Below are 20,263 nucleotides of genomic sequence, written 5' to 3'. Positions count from 1 at the left end.
AGTTGATTCTTTCCAAACACCTCAAGATGTTTCTTCCTCCCTGTGCACACTAGATATTTTTCCTGGACTCCTTCAGCATTAGCTCTCAGTCTGGCTGGTTCTAAACCCCCTTAGTCCAGTTCTCAAGCATCTCCACCTCTGAAACCTCAGCTGAGTTAGAGAAATCTCACTATCAGAGCAGAAACCACACTCTCACACCTTCCCATGGACGCTGACCCCTTGTCCCTTCAGTCAGTTCCTACCCCACAGGGCCGGGCATTCTCGACCCTTGCCACAGTGGACACACACTGTCTCACACATCTTTGCTGACAGAATGGATGCTCTAAAGCAGTGGTCCCCAACCCCCAGGCCACAGACCGGTACTGGTCCGTGGGCCATTTGGTACCGGTCCACAGAGAAAGAATAAATAACTTACATTATTTTTGTTTTATTTATATTTAAATCTGAACGATGTTTTATTTTTTAAAAATGACCAGATTCTCTCTGTTACATCCATCTAAGACTCACTTTTGACGCTTGTCTCGGTCACATGATAGATTTATCCGTCCCACACTAAAGGCCGGTCCATGAAAATATTTTCTGACATTAAACTGGTCTGTGGGACCACTGGCTGGGGACCACTGGTCTAAAGAATGGGGTGTGTGTCCAAAACCGGGGCCATGTCTCCCTTGGCCTTTGGCAGATGTGTGCTCTTGTGAAGATCACTTAATTTCCTAAACCTCAGTCCTCCTGTCCATAAACATGGGGGTAATTATATACCACTCTCTTACTTGATTAAGGGTTAGCATCAGAGTGGGAGGGCTCATGGCACACTCAGTAGTCTTACCCAAATGTAAGATCTAAAAAGGGAAAGGGGATCAGAAGGAAGAGAAGACCAGCAGGGAGGCACACAGCTCGCACGAGGAGCCGGGCACAGTTCATCGTTCCCTCCCCACTGCCTCAAGACGGAGGTGAAGTCAGCGGCCAAGAGCAGAGTTAGGTTTGGTCTCCGGGTCCAGGCAGTTTGGTTCCAAGGTACACGCTTCATTGCCCCCTGACAATTATAATGATACAAGCTAACATTGACTTCACACTTTCTATATGTTGAACTCTGTGAGTGGCATTTTCAAATGTTCCTTCCGTCCTGTACTTTGCAGCCCAGGACTCCCTTCGAACAGAAGAAACAGGGAAAACGAGGTGCCGTCGTGCTAACCAAGGAGAAGAGCTGCTGTCCAGGCTCAAGTGTGCCGTACAGAGAGCCCCGTCCTGAATGCTCTGGAGAGGAGACGGGAGGCTGCAGCTGGAGCCCACGCCACCGGGCCTGCCGATCCACGGGGAAACCGGTCAAGTGGCCAGGGTGACGGTGACTGTGAAGCAGTTTGACTCTAAATGGAAAGTTTTTAGGTTCCTTGAGTCTCTGTGGGAAAAGAAGGATGTGAAACATGGAGCAAAAGCCAGGGATGGTTGGGAAATCGGTGGGTTGGCAAGTTTCTCTCTGGGGTTTTTTTTTTTTTTAAGATTTTGTTTATTGATTTTTACAGGGGATAGGGGCAAGAAGTATCAACTCATAGTTGCTTTACTTTAGTTGTTCATTGCTTGCTTGTCATATGTGCCTTGACCAGGCAAGTCCAGGGTTTTGAACTGGCAGCCTCAGCGTTCCAGGTCAACGTTTTGTCCACTGCGCCACCACAGGTCAGGCCCCTCTCTGGTTTGAAGGAAGGGCCTTAGATAGGCCAGGTCAGCTTCAAGTTCAAGTATGTTGTCGGGTCTTCCAAAATCAAGATGTAAACGAGGCTGCGCTGTGAACAGTCCACATCTGCAAAGAGCCCAGAGTCTTAAATGTCCTCATCTTGCTGTAACATTCCAAGGGGCTCAGCTGGGTGTTTGTGAATAGACTCTGGTTATTTTTGGCAGGAAGATGAGAAACGTAGAATGTGTTTTTCGCAGAGCATCACATCCGGGGGCACCTGAAGTCAGCTTGTCCCAATACTGCAGACGTCACCATTGAGCGTCTGGAGGTGGAGTCTGCCAGGCTCCCCTGCTGCAAAGTTGCTATTTTCTCCTTGCTAATCAATGTGCATTTTGTGAGGCAGGTGTTGCATTAAGACAATATAACTATCCCACACCTCAGCAAACTTTTATCTGGTGCTATCGTCCCACTGACAGTTATCTGAACCTATTATCACTATGGTCTCTGCCAAGAAGCAACTTTCTAATTAATTTGTTCTCTAAATCCAAACTGAGGGACAGTTTTTAAAGTAACTGGCTTGTACTCCTCAAAGACCTCAGTCCCTGAAAAGTCCAGATTAAAGGAGACTGAAGGGACATCACAAATAAATGCAGCGTGTGGTCCTGGGCCAGGATTCTCGTATGCCTTCTGCTCTAAAGGACATTCTTGGGACACCTGATCAACCTTGAATAAGCTCTGGAGATTCATTATTATATCAATGTTATTTTCTGACTTTGACCATTGTACTTGTGTTTCATAAAAGAATGTTCTTTTGTTTAGAAATCACACATTTACAAAAAAACCAAACACTTAAGAATAAAAGAAATTATGACTACAACTTTCTCTCAAATGGTTCATAAAATAAGAATATGTATCTCCAGTGAATCATAAGACAAACGAGGTAAAATGTTAACATTTGGGAATGTAGGTCAAGTGTCTATGGGGGTTCTTTGTGCTGTTCTTACAACTGGCACACACATCTGAAATTATTTTAAAATGAAAAAAAAATGAAATGTGCTATGAGTCTGAACTGAATATGTGTGCTTGGCTGTATCTGCCCAGTGGGTGGACTCTGTACCCTGCGGTGGAGACAGCCGGGGCTGTCTTATTTATAGGGCCACTGTCCAGTTGCAGGACAATCTACTCCGTCCCACTCTGTCAGAGCAGACCCATGATATCTGGCAACCAGCAGCTTCCTCTGTTGAGCTGTTTGTGGAGGGGACACACTTGAGTCAAATCAACAAAAGTTAGTTTCCCAGGAAAGTTACTAATAGCCCCTTCCTTCTGCCTTTGAATTCCAATTCTGGGTATGATACGATCATGACCACATAACTCCATTCTATAGCAAGTCTCCTGAAATAGACCATCCAGAGCCAACAGCTTCCACAGGACTGAAGGTTTTACAGGGCAGCACCAATAAAGCTCTTTAGTCACCGAGCCTTGCAATAAATGACAAACAAACCAAGTAATTAGTCCTCACCACCACTGCAGAGCCACCAGAACATGGGCTCTGAGCCCAGATGCCCGCACGCACAGCAGATGATGACTTCAGCTTACAGAGGAAAGAGAGAAGCGACCCCAAAAATAGATCCTTAAAATCCTCTGTCATCTTTTGTGACAGCACAACTTGCTGTATCATTTTGTTCTCTTATCGGGAAACCTTCTGAGTCAGTGTTCTATTTTGAGCACAAAGTCAAGATTTTGGTGGCCAAAGCTGAAGATGTTTGTGCAGGAGAGTTGCTTAGCTGGCTTGCTGATTCAGGCTTAGACAATTCCTGAAGTCCTTCTGGGTGAGTGGGAAAGGGTTCACTCATCGTAGCTTTTCTTGACCTGTCTATCCCTTTCCCACTCTGTCCGCTTAGCATTCCACTAGGGAGAACATAAAATTGAATGCATGCCAAGAAAATGGACACACTCCACAACATTAATAACTTAGCTATTTTAAGAGCTTGCCAAAAGTCAGCCATCTCCCTAGAGGATCTTAGCTCCTCTCCTTGAGGTATCCATTTTCTCTTTCTTTGTTCTCCTTTTTCCCTGGCCTTATTAGAGACATAGCAGGGTCATTTGCATGCAGGGTAGCCAGTTATCAAACTGACACTGGGGCTCCCATGTAGTAACAGCAGGGCTAAGCCAGCACATATCTCTCAGTTACTGAGCTACTATAAGGTGGGTGCTTTATGTATGACACATGCTATCCCATTTAACCCCCAGGACAAATCTGCAAGATATGGCCTTACATCTCAGTATTTCAGATGATAATATAGAAGCTCAAAGAAAATGGATAAAGGTCAAATCTCCATGGCTAGTGAAGGAGGTGAGGCTTCAACTTGTCTAAAGAGCTCTGGCATTGCTGCACTGCTGTACTTTGATGCTAGGTAGCAAGATACCAAGACCCCCTTTTCCACCTGCTTGTTGAAGGCCCCAAATTCTTTGACCAACTTGGTTTCAACAGCTAGGTTGCATAAAAACTCATTACACTTAGCACTTCTTTCTACTTGTAACTGCCTCCTTGGTAACCCTATGCAGTAAGACTGTAAATATATTAAAAATCTCATACAGGTTGGTTGTTCAGATTTTCTTCATGATGTGTGTGACCTGCGAACTCTTCAGAATGCAAGGCTTGGTCAGTGCTGTGTCCACTTTCTGTGCCGGGGGAAGTAGGCTGCAGGAGCCTGTAGCTGTGTGTCCAGCTGCAGGAGCCCGTAGCTGTGTGTCCAGCTATCGCTGTAGGTTTTAGTCTGTCCTCTGGCTTTTTGAGAATTATGTAACAGAAGATGCTCCCACCTCTCAAGGGACCTGAAAGTCTGCCCTGGGTACAATTTCGTGTACCTAAAATAATTCCTAAAAGAATTCTTCCACAAGTGCCCAGGAAGACACTGGGCTGAGCTGGTGCCCTATCGTACTGTGGATTCAGTGTCACTGGTGGGTTCTTTCACAAGCATACGCACGCTTCATCTGAGGACCCTATGGGCTTGGTTCACACACAGGACTGGTCCATAGTGACAGTGGGTTGAAGACCTCCGGCATTACCTTTAACCCATAAACTACCAGGAGTTGGTAAATTAAGACCTTGGACTCTTGGACCTTCAGGAGGGATATGTTTGAAGTATGTTCTATACTTTGCTCCCGTCCCCACTGGGGTTGAGCCACTATTGCCCATAGCAATAAATTCAACAAAACACCCTGTGCTGGTGTTCTTCCCTGCTGCCTCCCTTCCGGTCTCCTATCAATGATCTCTGGGAGCAGCGCCTAGTATATCCCTTGCACTCAGATCCTACTCTCCGGGTGGGCTTCTGGGAGCAACCAGCCCTAGACACCCTTCAGGGCTCCTACTGCAGTCAGCACACTATTGAGCCCTCTCTGGCGAGCTGCAAAGGTGAGGGACAGAGCACTGAGCTCCAAACTGAAACTTGTATGTGGCAGAAACCTGTTGTTCCATCCAAGCAGAAGCCATCTGTCAAGAGTTCCTGGACACATGAGGGTCGACCTCAGAGTGGGGAGCTGCATTAGAAATGCGAGTGAATTTTCTGTTCCAATGCACCAACACTGAAATCCAGGTCACTCCTGTGCCAGCTCTTAGTGGGACGAAGCTCAGACCCCAGAAGGCAACTGCATCTGTAGAGACAGGCATTCATTCCATGAATTACTTATTGAGAGGAGTGCCTGAAGTTAGAGCCCACATTTTTTTTTAACCTAAAAGAACCTGTTGTTTATACTTAACAAGTAATTACAGCAGGGGTCCTCAAACTTTTTACACAAGGGGTCAGTTCACTGTCCCTCAGACCGTTGGAGGGCTGGACTATTAAAAAAACGATGAACAAATCCCTATGCACACTGCACATATCTTACTTTAAAGTAAAAAAACAGCCTGACCAGGTTGTGGCGCAGTGGATAGGGCGTCGGACTGCGATGATGAGGACCCAGGTTCAAGACCCCAAGGTCGCCAGCTTGAGCACGGGCTCATCTGGTTTGAGCAAAAAAGCTCACCAGCTTGGACCCAAGGTCATTGGCTCGAGCAAGGAGTTACTTGGTCTGCTGAAGGCCCGTGGTCAAGGCACATATGAGAAAGCAATCAATGAACAACTAAGGTGTTGCAATGCGCAATGGAAAACTAATGATTGATGCTTCTCATCTCTCCGTTCCTCTCTGTCTGTCCCTGTCTATCTCTCTCTCTGTCTCTATAAAATAATAATAATAATAATAAAGTAAAAAAACAAAACGGGAACAAATACAATATTTAAAATAAAGAACAAGTAAATTTAAATCAACAAACTGACCAGTATTTCAATGAGAACTATGCTCCTCTCACTGACCACCAATGAAAGAGGTGCCCCTTCCAGAAGTGTGGCGGGGGCGGATAAATGGCCTCAGGGGGCCGCATGTGGCCCGCGGGCCGTAGTTTGGGGACCCCTGGATTACAGGATGAAAATAGCATCATTATATGAAGAAAGGTGTGGTCATTAGGCTCCCTTTCAGCCGAGGAACTGAGACCTCGGGAAGTGTTGCAGATCCTCGTGGTTGGGCGGGCCCTGGACTCCTGGAGCGTGTGCGGGCTGGCTCCCGTGTCTGTGCTGTGTGGCTCCAGGGTGTGGACACGCAAAACACACAAAGGCAATGCAGCTGACATGGAAATCGCTCCTGCCATTCACACAGGTTGATGTCCATCCTTGCAAGCATCCAATGGAGTGAGAAGCAGGCCATTGGCGAGGATGACAGCTGCCCACAGTCCCACACACTCCAGGAAAAATCACCTGTAAGCTACACAGCTCACACAGGAAATGAGCTGGTTTAATTTCAAGAGAACATCGGAGTCTTTAAAAGGCTTCTTGTTAGTGTCCTGGCTGGAGAGGCTGAGCGTTGCTCATCATAGCCCGTCCATGGTCAGAGATATAGGAGTCTCATTTTATGTTTGCAGCAAGAGTTCTGGTGGGATTCAGCCGGGTTGCACTGGTTCGGCAGAACCAATACCTAATTTTTTGTTGAGTTTGGTGAACCGGTTTTTAAAATGGAACTTGTAATCAGGGTTCTCTCTAAGGTGGGCGCCTGGGCAGCTGCCCAATGTGGAAATCACAAATTTACATCCTTTACTCTTTTTTACGCTCATCTGCACAACAATGTATTCTAAGCGCCTGTGGTCATGTTCATTCCGTCCATCGGTAAAAAATAATTTGACGAAACTATGCTTGTAATATTTATTTATTTATTTTACAAAACTCATTGTACCTTTGATGAAATATTACATTTTAATTCCCTTGCGTTTGCTACTCCAATAAACAAATATATAACGTAAACAGAAAAAGTGCCAACCAGGGGGTGACAAGCTTTAACTGGAAATATCTGAAATAAGTTTTATTTTTTTTGGTCAGGTATTATTTAATATTTTTCATTAATATTTTAAAACTTCTCTTTCTTATAACATAATCTAGTTTTGTGTACCTTTTATTGCAGTTAAGTATTAAATGCATGAAATAATAAATTGCCTTTCGATATATCATTTTTTCATACTTAAAACAGTTATTGCGCAGAGAACCGGTCTTGAATTATTTGAATCCCTCCACTGGGTGTAAGTGCCCACACTTGGGAGTTATTTTTAGTGAGTAATGTCACTCCGGAGTGCTGCGGTTCTGGGCACTGCCGCTAAGACAGCACAAGCGTACCTACCGCTGAGTAATGCGGGCGGCGGGCGCTCAGCCTGCAAGGGGGACGACAACGAGAGAAAAGAAGCAGACTCCTTGCGTCTCCATGTCAACTGCCTGCATTTCCCCGCACCCCTGTTTCTGCTTGTTTCTGTGACTGGACTCCAATCGGGGCGGAGGGATGTGGACGTTCCCCCGGACCTGCTCCTCTAAGCTCAGCTTTCCCATGTTGAGCAGGGTGGGTTCCCAGATTCTATTTCCATCCTGCTGGTGCCGGCCCAGCCCTGGGGTGACGGCATATCCCGGCAGACAGGGCAGGAAGGACAGTAAAAAAGAGAGGAAGGAAAAGGGAACTTCTCTACCCACAGCCACAGGGAAGGGCTCCATGGGTGCTGGCCGTGGCCTTTGTTGAGCTCATGACCAGGGAGGGGACCTGGCAGGTGGGGACTCCCAGGGAACTCTTTGGGAAGAGATGCAGAGGGAGGACACTTGGGATTGGGACCCAGGACAATAGGCCTTTCAGCCAGGGAGACTGTGCCAGACCGTGGTCACAAACAGTGGTCTCACCCACACATGCTGTCCATGTGTGCCCCTCTGAGGGACAGTGAAGCCTTTCACAATCTGCAACCTATGTCCAGGGGTGGAAGGTCTCTACCCCACTCTGGGCGCCAACTCATTTCAATTCAACTACAAAGTAATCTGTGCTCATGGTAAAATCATCACTGTTGTCCTCCTTATTAATATCTTGCCTTGTTTTTTTTTTTTTTAATTAAGCTGCCACCTCTGAAGGCTACCAGCCAGGCGGGCCCAAACTTTTTACACAAGGGGCCAGTTCACTGTCCCTCAGATGGTTGGAGGGCCGCCACATACAGTGCTCCTCTCACTGACCACCAATGAAAGAGGTGCCCCTTCTGGAAGTGCGGCGGGGGGCCGGATAAATGGCCTCAGGGGGCCACATGCGGCCCGTGGGCCATAGTTTGGGGATGCCTGCAATACTCAGATGACAAGAGGCAAACATATATTAGAGATAATGTTTTACAAAATCATTCTGTGTTCTACAAAACTTGACTTACTCTATATACATTGTCCTGCAAAGTGCCTATCCCACTTCCTATAGTTTTGGGGCAGGCCAGAGAGTGTTGTCATACACATCCCATGTTTTATAGGATGGATTCTGAGAAGTGAGATTGCTGGGTAAAAGTACATGAATGTTAGATGTTTAATAGCCTGACCTGTGGTGGCGCAGTGGATAAAGCGTCGACCTGGAAATGCTGAGGTTGCTGGTTCGAAACCCTGGGCTTGCCTGGTCAAGGCACATATGGGAGTTGATGCTTCCTGCTCCTCCCCCTTCTCTCTCTCTGTCTCTGTCTCCTCTCTCTCTCCTTTCTAAAATGAATAAATAAAATAAAATAAAAATTTAAAAAAAAAAAAAAAAAAGATATTTAATAGATATTGCCAGATTACTGTCCAGAACGGTGGTCATTATTCCTAATCCTAGAGCAAACTGTGCAAGCCCCTTCCCCCAAAACTTTACCAGCACTAGATTATCATCATTGTTTTTCTCACTTTTGAACAACTGTGTTAGATGAAATTAGTATCTTAAAATTTCATTTCTCTGGCTATTAGTCAAATTAATCATATTTTATGTTTATGGATTATTAATATTTCCTCATTTCAAATCTGTTTTTATTTGTACCCTTGGACTATATCACATTGATACTTAGAAATATTTTTCTTACTAATTTTAAGAGTATTTATATATTGTGGGCATTAGCTCTTTATTAGTCAAATATATTTCCTTGCTAATCCTTTGTCCTTTGACTTTATGATTTTTTTTTTTGCAATAGCGTTTTTTTACATGAATATGTGTCATCAGTATTTCTTGAGTTCTTTACAAAAAGTGCTTAATTACAAAATCAAAAAGAAAGTAATTGAAAAAGGTTATGAAGATATATGTATATATAAATGTATCAATTGTAATCACTCTTTACCATTAAAATAGAAATAACCTGAATGTTTAAATATTAGAGGTATACTTTAGTTATGGTGCTGTGTATGTTTTACATTTTTATTGTTCTCATTTTCATTGCTTTTCTGTCTGAATTGCCAATATTGCTGAAGTTTTGTTTTCTACACTTTTCATTGCAAATGCAGAGTGTTTTAATTACACAGTGATTGAAAAGTTTCCTATGAGTTGGCCTGAGACACCAATGACCAAGTTTAACAATATTTCTTTAGGAAAGTGAATTTCAAATGGAAAGGAACCAAGTTGGAAGCCAAGTGCTGGAATGTCTGATTTAAGGCTGCTTCTGAGCCATTTCATTTCAGGGGAGGTGAGACACCAGACAAAAAGGCCAGCACTACTGGGCTCAAGTCTACCAGCTTTTTGTTTGGGGAGGGAGAATGGTTTGACTTGTTGTTCTGGTTTTTCTGGATTGCTTGATAATACTCACATTTGGAAGCTGCTATCCATTTCTCGACATCTGCCAACAATTGGCATCTTTCCATCGGGCAATAAAATAATATCGCCTTCCATAGAAATAGCTGCTTCTGGCAGGAGTGTTCAGTTTGTCATTTAACCAAAACATTTATATCGTTCCATTGAGAAAGCAAAAACGCATTTGATCATTTTGCATAAAGACAAGTCAAATCAAGGAATGCTTTAACCATGAAATGAAATTTAATTAAATATTGGAATGACAAATATTTCCCCATGAACAGACATTCTTAAATAACAGTTAAAGGATACGCAAAAGAAATTGCAGTTTTATGTCCAGAAAAGATTTAGTGGTGACTTAATAAATGTTTCCCAAGGCCTTGACTGCATGTTACCAATGGATAGCTTGCTTGTCTGAGGAGTCAGTTGCTCTATGAAATGCCTTAGATCAGCGGTTTTCAACCTGTGGGTCACGACCCTGGCAGGGGTTGAACGACCAAAACACAGGGGTCGCCTAAAGCCATTGGAAAATACATATATTTTCCAATATAGCAGCGCATTACCTGTGTCTGGCACTTGCTGACGTCATCAGTGGGCGGGTGCAGCAAGTGCCAGAGGACAGAAGCCTAGGAGGCGGAGAAGCAAGAGGCGGAGAGCCAAGAGAGCCTGCGAGACAGCCTGCTGGTGTAAAAAAGGTTAATAATGTAGAAACAGTACACACACCATACACACAATACTGTGTAAGTGTAAGGTGCTTTGTATGTAATCATTACACAGTACACAAAGCAGCTTACACTTACACAAAGCACCATACATTTACACAGTGTGAACTACATCGGTCTTATACTATAAGAGACCACTGTAAGATGTAGTTCACACTGTTCCCCAATGTATAATTATCTCCCATATCTCCCACTATTTTCCCATATTCTGAATGAGGAAACTGCTGAAATCAGCGGTTTCCAGCATTGAACCCGCCTCCTATTGATTTCATTGGGAGTGCGGCAGATTTTGTGGAAGAGAGCTCCCAAGAATCTCGGGTTACCACACAATTCGCTGCAGCCTCCTTTTGATTTCCATAAGAGGAGGAGAAATGACAGTTTCCGACACATTTCTTCCTCTCCTATTCAAGTCAATGGGAGGCGGCAGCAGATTCCGCTCAAATATAGAGCATGTTGCTTAATTTTTTCCACGCTAGAACTTTTCCTAGAGCAGAAAAATTCCAAAGGTGGAATCCGCCACCCCCAATAGACTGAAAGAGGCCTCACACTGAGGAATCTGCTGTGCAGATTCTGCAGTGTAAAAGATCTGCCTCCTATAGAAGTCTATTGGGGGTGGCGGATTCCACCTTTGGAATTTTTCTGCTCTAGGAAAAGTTCTAGCGTGGAAAAAATTAAGCAACATGCTCTATATTTGAGCGGAATCTGCTGCCGCCTCCCATTGACTTGAATAGGAGAGGAAGAAATGTGTCGGAACTGCATTTCTGCCATACAGGGGATCTCTCTTCTGCAGAATCCACGGGTCTCTCATTGAAGTAAATGAGATGTGGATTCCACCGCAGAAACTGCTGCTTTATAGTGTGAAAGAGCCCTGAAAGAAACCATGCTTGCAGAAACTGCAGTGTATCCTATGACATAGTTCACACTGTTCTATATAGAAAACTTGCCACTAATCTGGAAAAAACAGATCCATTAGTTAAGCAGCTATTTACAGAATGGTAGCCCCAATACACTAGGTAAGGAGGTCCATTAGTAATAAATATTTCTCAATATATAATTAAATATTGTTTTTGTGATTAATCACTATGTTTAAATTATGTTTGATTTGTAGCAATGAGAATACATAATGCATATCAGGTATTTACATTCTGAATCATAACTGTAGCAAAATTACAGTTATGAAGTAGCCACCAAAATTATTTTTTGGTTTGGGGTCACCGCAACATGAGGAACTGTATTGTGGGGTCATGGCATTAGAAAGGTTGAGAACCACTGCCTTAGATGAAGCTTCTCAGACTTTGCGTCTCAAGTGTCCTCAATGATGGTGAGCAGTGAGCAAACTGTCAGGGCTGGGCTGAAAGTGGCTTGTTGCACACGGCCCTCTCCCTCCTGCTCCTGTGTGCACAGTGCACTTAACATCAAGTTAGAGTGGTACTGTCTCCTAAACATACCTTCACAAATGGTGATGCTCCAGGATGGTGCAGTCTATCTAGTTTGTGCCTTCTGAAACTCGGGTGGCCACTAATATGTGCTACAGGACGTGCCTAGTTCAATTCGAGGAGAAGACCTTGGAGGAAATTGCAGAATGTAAACCCCACCCAACATTCGGTACTCAAAGCTACCGAATGTCACTTGAGACACATGGACACTTGGAAGGGTGACTAGATACTGTAAAGCAGGGGTCCCCAAACTACGGCCCACGGGCCGCATGCGGCCCTCTGAGGCCATTTATCCGGCCCCCGCCGCACACCCAGAAGGGGCACCTCTTTCATTGGTGGTCAGTGAGAGGAGCATAGTTCCCATTGAAATACTGGTCAGTTTGTTGATTTAAATTTACTTGTTCTCTATTTTAAATATTGTATTCATTCCCATTTTTTTTTTTACTTTAAAATAAGATACGTGTAGTGTGCATAGGGATTTGTTCATAGTTTTTTTATAGTCTGACCCTCCAATGGTCTGAGGGACAGTGAACTGGCCCCTTGTGTAAAAAGTTTGGGGACCCCTGCTATAAAGAAAGATTTACTCCAAGGAAAAGAGGAATGTTTCTAAGGTCTGCACTTTCAACTATAAGAGAGCTGTGTAGAAGGCCATCGTCTAAACTTCAGGAAACATCTAACAAGAAAGCCAAACATTCTGGGGTCAATATCAATAAGTTTGAGAATGTGGTAAGACTCTGGGACCTCGATGGTATTTTCTTCTAAATAGCTTCATTAAGGTACAACTCAACATTATACAATTCACCTACTTACAGTGTATAACTCAATGTTTTTTAGTATATGGACAGCATTGTACAATCATCATGACAATCTAATCTAAACTAATTAGAATATTTTCTTGCCCCTCTTACCCACCCAACTGCTTCAACTACTCTCTGCCTATTTAAATGTGCCTTTTTCTTGGCATTTCATATACATAAAATCATACAACATGCCAACTTTTGCGACTTTTTACTTAGCATAATTTGTTGACGGTTCATCTTTGTGGTAGTGTGTATCAACACTTCATTTTTCTTATGGCTCATTCTATTATATAGATACACTACATTTTATTATCCATTCATCAGTTGGGTTGTTTCCATTTTTGGCTATTATAAATAATGCTACTATGACATTCATGTACAAATTTTTGTATGGACCGAGGTTATCAATTTTCTTAGGTATAAATCTAGGAGTAGAATTGCTGAGTCATGTGTAACTACTAAAGTGTTTTCTATAGTACCTTTACCATTCTCTGTTCCTACCAGCCATACAGAGGTCTCCAGTTAGTTCCTCCATGTCCTCACCAGCTCTCGTTATCGTCTTTTTGATGATAGCCATTCTACTGGGTGGGGTGTGATGTATCATTGTGGTTTTAGTTTGCATTTCCCTAATAACTAGTGAGGGTGAACATTATTCATATGCTTATTGACCATTTGTATATCTTCTTTGGAGAAATGTTTACTTAAGTCATTTGCCCATTTTTAATTGGGTTATTTGTCCTTTTATGATGAAATTGTTAAGTATTCTTTTTTTCTTTTTTCTTTTCTTCTTTTCCAAGTGAAAGGAGGGGCGATAGGGGATAATGAGACAGATTCCTGCATGAACCCTGACTGGGATCCACCCAACAACCCCTATCTGGGGCTATTGCTCTGCCCATCTGGGGCAATGTTCACAACCGAGCTATTTTTTTAGTGCCTGAAGCAGAGGCTCCATGGAGCTATCCTCAGGGCCCGGGGCCAACACACTTGAACCAATCGAACCATGGCTGCAGGAGAGAAAAAGAGGGAGAGAAAGAGAGAAGAGGGAGGGGGAGGGGTAAGGAAGAAGATAGTCACTTATCCTGTGTGCTCTGACTGGGAATCAAACCTGGGACATCCACACACCAGGCCACTGGGTCAATCGACCAAGGCCAAATTGTAAGTATTCTTTATGTATTCTGGGTAAAAGATCCTTATCAGATATATAATTTGCAAATATGCTTTCGCATTGTGTGGGCTGTGTTTTTACTTTCTTGATAGTATCATTTGCAGCATAGAAGCTTCTACTTTTGATGTAGTCTCATTTACCTAGTTTTTACTTAGTTTTTTTATTTTTTGGTGTCTTATCCAAGGAATCCTTGCTTAACCAAGGTCATGAAAAGTTACTTCTATTTTTTACTTCTAAGAATTTTGTACTTTTAGCCTTTACATTTGTGTTCATGATCCATTTTTAGTTAATGTTTGTGTGTAGTAGGATATAGAGGTCAATTCACTCTTCTGCATGTCACAGGCTATCCAGCTGCTCCAGCACCCCTCGTTGACAAGGTTATTCTTTCTCCCACTGAATGGTCTTGGCACCCTCGTCGAAAAGCAACTGACCATAAATACAAGAGTATATTCTTAATCCTGTTCCATCGATCTATATATTCATCCTTATTCCAGCACCACAACTGTATTGGTTGATTACTATAACTTTGTAGTAATTTTTACACTTAAGAACAGAGATATACTCGGTGGGACACTTGAATCTATGTAAACACAAATTAAAATCATAAATAAATAAAATGAAATAAATTTAAAAAAAGAAATGTGAATCATCCAAATTTGTCCTTTTTAATATTGTTTTGGCCATTTTAGGTCCCTTGCACTTCTATATGAATTTTAAGTTTAGGTCATTAATTTCTGCAAAAACACTGCTTAGGATGTTTGATAGAGATTTGTTATATCTGTTGATCTATCTGGAGAGTATTATCTTCATAACTATAAGTCAGTAACAATGGGTTGTCTTCGCTTATTTAGGTCTTTAACTTCTTTCAACAATATTTTGTAGTTTTCACTGCACAAGTCTTTTATTCTTTTGTTAGATTTATATTTAAACATCTTATTCTTTTGGGCATTATTATAAATGGAATTGTTTTCTTAATTTTATACTCTGAATGTTTATTACAAGTGTATAAAAATACAAGCAATTTTTATATACTAATTTTTTTATCCTGCAGTCTTGCTCAACTCATTTCTTAGTTACAAAAGCTTTCTTTAGTAGATTCCTTAGAATTTTCTATGTACCAGGTCAGATCATCTGTGAATAGAGATAATTTCATTTCTTTCTTGTCAATCAGATACTCTCTTTTCTTTGTCTATGACTGCCTCTGATATAGGGTCAAACAGGAGTGGCAACGGTAGAAAACCTGATTCTGTTGCAGACCTTAGAGTAGGGGTCTCAAACTCGCAGCCCGCGGGCCGCATGCGGCCCGCCGAACAATTTTGTGCGGCCCACAGACTAATCCACGAAGTTCAAAATATTTTGGATAAAATTAAGTAAGCCTAGGGGCCTACTTGTATTTTTCATTTCTCTAGCATCCTAGCTAGATATTAGCTTAGTTAACAGCAGTTGTGATGCGAACTACAGTTTCTGGTCATTTTGTGACACTGAGTAAACTGCATGTACGATTGTGCTTGTTGTACTGATTTTTTTTTTGTTTTCAACTGCAGTGAGAAAAGTGTTGTGTAACAGTTGCCTTTTGTAGACCTAGTGCGGCCCGCCAAACGGCTGTGATCTTGCTCTGCGGCCCACATGCTGAGTTGAATTTGAGACCCCTGCCTTAGAGGGAAGCATGCAGTCTTTCACCATCAAGTGTGATGTTAAGGTGGGGATTTTGTAGATGGCCTCCAGCAGGTGAGGAAGTTCTCTCCTGTTTTTTGTTTTCTGAAAAAAATTTGTCATGAAAAAATGTTGGATTATTGTCAAAAACCTTTTCTGTGTCTACTGTCCTTTAGTCTAATAGTACAATTGGTCTTCCATAATAATTTTATGTTCTTATGTTTGCAAATCACATGTGGTTAATAGTAAATCTTGGTAAAGAACTGAAGAAGGAACTAAAGAGGCTGACCTTCAGTTTGAAAGCACGTGTTTGGGAGGAGGAAGCAGCTGTAGGAGCACTCTCGGTGTCTGCTCCAGTGACGCAAGGCAGGCACTGTAACCCGACGAGATCGGGCGTGTTCAGGGTGGTATGGCTGTAGACGGCACTTGTAATCCTATGGTGAGAACCAGATGACACAGTCAAGTTGAGTTCATTGAGTTCACATTTAAAAAGGGGCTCTTTACAAAAGCGGACAGGGAGTGAGTGGAAAGCATAATGCACTATTCACGACCATTGCCTCCCCTGACATAGGAGTGAAAAGCACCAGAGAGTCCTAGGGGGAGGGCCTGCAGATGCTCTGGAGGGACGGCCCGAGGGGCTCACCAAGCAACCATCAATCAGTCCACTGCTTTCCTCTCTGCTAGCCTTGAGCTCTATTGCAGAACCCAGTGGGATGCTACTTGACATGGTCCACACCTGTCAAGTTCTAGGTGCACAGAACAAAGTGCAAGAGGGTAGCAGGGGGCTCTGGAGGGGCAAACAAGAAGTTCCTATCTGTGGAAAGGAAGAAAAGGGTGTGTGGGAGTTTGGCTCTGTCACAGAAGTGGTCCCTGGGGCTTAAAGATCAAGCATCTCCAGAGATTTACAACTGCACAAAAAAGTCCTTCTCATCCTGGACTTCCTATGTCTTGTCAACAAAAGGCTTCTGTCTGGATCAAATTATCTTTATAAGAAGTACAAAGTTACTTTCATATTGGCCTTATTAAATCGCCATTAGGCAGGTAAGCCTCCAACACCAGGCAGAGATGTACAGATGTACACATGCTGTCAGAATGAAGAGAGTAATACAGAGTTGATAGGATTATTGAGGGGGAGAATCCTTATAAAAATAGAAGAAAAGGTCAGTGGAAAAGAAATCTTTTTTTTGTTGTTGTTAAATAAAAAAGCTAAGAGGAGAGTCCCAAGGAAGCCAGCATGTGTTTATAAATAGAGGTCCTTTTGAGAGTGAACAGATAGATAACTTGGAAATAACAGTTAAAGAAAAATAAAGACTGGTCCTGGTTGGCTGGTTTAGTGGATAGAGTGTTGGCCTGGTGTATGGATGTTCCAGTTTCAGTCACCAGTCAGGGCTCACAGGAGGAGAGACCATCTGTTTCTCTCCCGTCTCTCTCGCCCTTGTCTCTTTTCCCTTCCTGAAGCCAGTGACTCAAATAGTTCAAACATTGATCCCAGGCGCTGAGAATAGCTTGGTTGATTTGACCATCAGCCCCAAAAAGTGGTTGCTGGGTGGATCCTGATCAGGTGCGTGTGGGAATCTGTCTCTCTATCTTCCCTCCTATCACTTAAACAAACAAACAAACAAAAAACTATTCAGGTCTGAACAGTATAGGGTAGATTCTGGGGCCAGACTACTTGAATTTTATTTTTGGCTCCATCATTGACTGGTTGTGAGACCTGGAGCAAGTTCCTTAACCTGTCTGTGCCTCGGTTTCCTCCTCTGTACCATAGAGATAATAACCGCACCTCCCTCATATGACTGTTTGGGGCATTCAAATGAGTTAATAGAAGCAGTCAGTGCACAATATACCTTGTCACATTTTATTTTCACGTCTAACTGAAGGACCAATGGGGTACCCAGGTAGGTTTCTAGGAATTGATCGGCAAGTAACCCCAGTACCCCCATGTGTACAAGAAAGAAGGTGGGGGGCCCATGAGGAGGACAGGTTGTAGGAGGCAAGACAAAAATTTAAGACTGCTTCCAAGATTTGTAATATTATTACCACAGTTAGTTATTATAAATCCTTTTTGGAAGGTGAAATATAAAAAAGTAACATTTGATTTACACTGCACTTTTTCAGGTGATGTTCAAGATCTCCACATCTAGAGTTTTTCGGTCCAGCCCAGACTTGGGAGGGAATTGACACCAGAGTGGAAAAGTCTGTGACACCACAGGGTGAGGTAGGGGGGCTCTCGAGGTGACTTCTCCCATTTACTACTTACCTCCAGAGAACTGTCCCCCCAGGGTTGTGCAATTCCATTGTCACCACAGGGACAGGAGTGGCTCTGCCCTTCCGGGAACAGCACGCAACACGGTCAACCTCCGAGCGCCACCACGGCGGGGCCACTCCAACCAGGCACCCACAGAAGGTCAGGCCAAGTGGGCTCTGCTGCTCAGAGGCACCTGCCTTCCAGCACCTCGGAGAGGACGGGAGAGAAAGGCATCCTCGCTCCAGGAGCTGGGCTTGGACCTCTGGCCCCGGAATTCTGAGAGATCCTCAGAGAACCTTCTTATATTCGTGGTTAAGAAAGTGGGTCCAGGAAAAGAGACAGCCTCAACTACGAGTTAGATCTGTGCTTTCTTCAGAAAGTCAATGTCTGTGCTGGAAATTTGAAACTGACCTCAAGGGAGGTAGGTGGTGGCCGCTGCTTCATCTCTTCCTAAAGATCCCAGCCTGAGCCACCCACAGAGCTGGGCTGGGCTGGCAGGCAGCTGGGGAGAGCCAAGTCTATATTTCCAGGAAATGTATGAGTCTCATTGTTAAACAGTCATTATTAAAAACAAACAGGTAGAAATCACATTTGAATAACTTACTGTGTAAATACTGGTAATAAGGACTGAAAATTTATCACTTTCTAATTGTTTTACTACATTCTGCTGTTGTCTGTCCATGTCTATTGTATCTGTGCAGTAGAAATACCGTATTCAGGTGTGCTACTCACGCTGCTCCCAAGTGTGCACTCAGTGAGGTCAGGTGTAGCCAGACGGCACAGCAGGAGCATCCACCCGGGAGAGGCCCACGGGGCCACAGGACAGGCCCCCGACCACTGGCCGCTGAATATCCGCTGACACACCAACACACGCACATCCAGAGAACGGCACGAAAGACATGCTTGCAGTTTTCTACGTAGGAATGCTAGAGAAGAGTGTGCCACTCTTTCTTGTTATTTTTTCCTGGAAAGAGTTAAGAGCAAGGTAAACTCAATCCAGGAAAGGTTTACTACACATGACTTCTTGTGTACTCAACACTGCAGTGGACGCCCAGCATGAGTGCTTAAAATTATTCGTGCAAACAATGCCGTTTTTTGTGGAGATGGGATTAAATGATTCACAGGAGTTTCTTCTATTTCAACAAATCTATTTATAAAAGAAACACTTCATACAAGGCCTAGTAGCCAAGATAATTACTTTCTCCATATTGTTGAATTGCAACATTATTTCTTCTTTACCACTCACTGTGCCCAGGTTCAACTTGTATGCTTGGGCTCTTCCTAAGATATAAGCAAATTTTGAAATGCAGATAATTGATGTGTGATGTAGTTCTTTTCTATTGCTTTAAACATTACTCAGGGATCCTCAGTATATAAATTTGGAATAATTTTTGGGGGGGATCCAAACTGACTACCTTTCATTCAACCCCGTGCTTGGAAGAGCTGCATACCCCAGTCTCCCTTCTGGCGTCCCTGCCTCCTCCAAGCCTCCCCTGAGCTACCAATGCTCACAGCAGAACACAGGGCAGAATCCAAAATTATAGGAGAAAAACTCCTTCTTTCATTTTAATGTCACCTTTTTTTGAACAATGACATCATTTTAAGAGCTTAATTTTAAAAATTGTGCCACAGTTAATTTTCGTTTTATTAGAAAAATGCTGTTTGTTTACATACCTGTGAAAGGAGTTTGGAAAACCCAAATTAAAGCTGCTGTTGATTTTAAATGCCCCAAGTATCTTGCTTCTAAAGGCCAGGAGAGGGACAGAGGCAGAGGGTCTGTCATCAGTAAACCATTAAAATATAAATGCTAGGAGAGTTTAATTTTTTTTTTTTAGGTGAGAGGAGGGGAGATAGAGAAACAGACTCTTGCATGCACCCCAACTGGGATCCACCTGGCAACCTCATCTGGGGCTGATACTCCAGAACCGAACTATCTTCAGGGCCTGGGGCCATGTTCAAACCTATTGAGCCACTGGCTGCGGGAGGGGAAGAGGGAGAGAAGGAGGAAAGGGAGAGAGAGAGAAGCAAAGAACCCAGGACTTCCAGATGCCAGATCAATGCTCTATCCACTGAGCCACCAGCCAGGGCCAGTTTAACTTTATAAACCATGTAGTTTTTTATATTAACAGATTAAAAATAAAAACAATGGGATTATGTCAATAAATGCAGAAAAATTATTTGACAATAGAAAAAAATGAAGAAACCTCAAGCAAGACTGACCAAGAAAAAAGACAGAGGAGATAAAGTACTATTATCAGAAATTAAAGAGGAGACATTATTACAAGTGCTACAGATAAAATATTTAAAACAAAAGGTATACAGAAAACTTCTGTTAATAAACGTGACAAAATTAAGTAGGAAAATTTCTTGAAAGATATAAACTATCAAAACTCACTTGAATAGCCCTATATCTATGAAAGAATCAAAGTTGAATTCATAATTAAAATTGCCCACAAAG

This window comes from Saccopteryx leptura, chromosome 2, assembly GCF_036850995.1.
Source record: "Saccopteryx leptura isolate mSacLep1 chromosome 2, mSacLep1_pri_phased_curated, whole genome shotgun sequence".
In the NCBI taxonomy this organism is placed as follows: Eukaryota; Metazoa; Chordata; class Mammalia; order Chiroptera; family Emballonuridae; genus Saccopteryx; species Saccopteryx leptura.
This window is presented reverse-complemented; position numbering follows the sequence as displayed.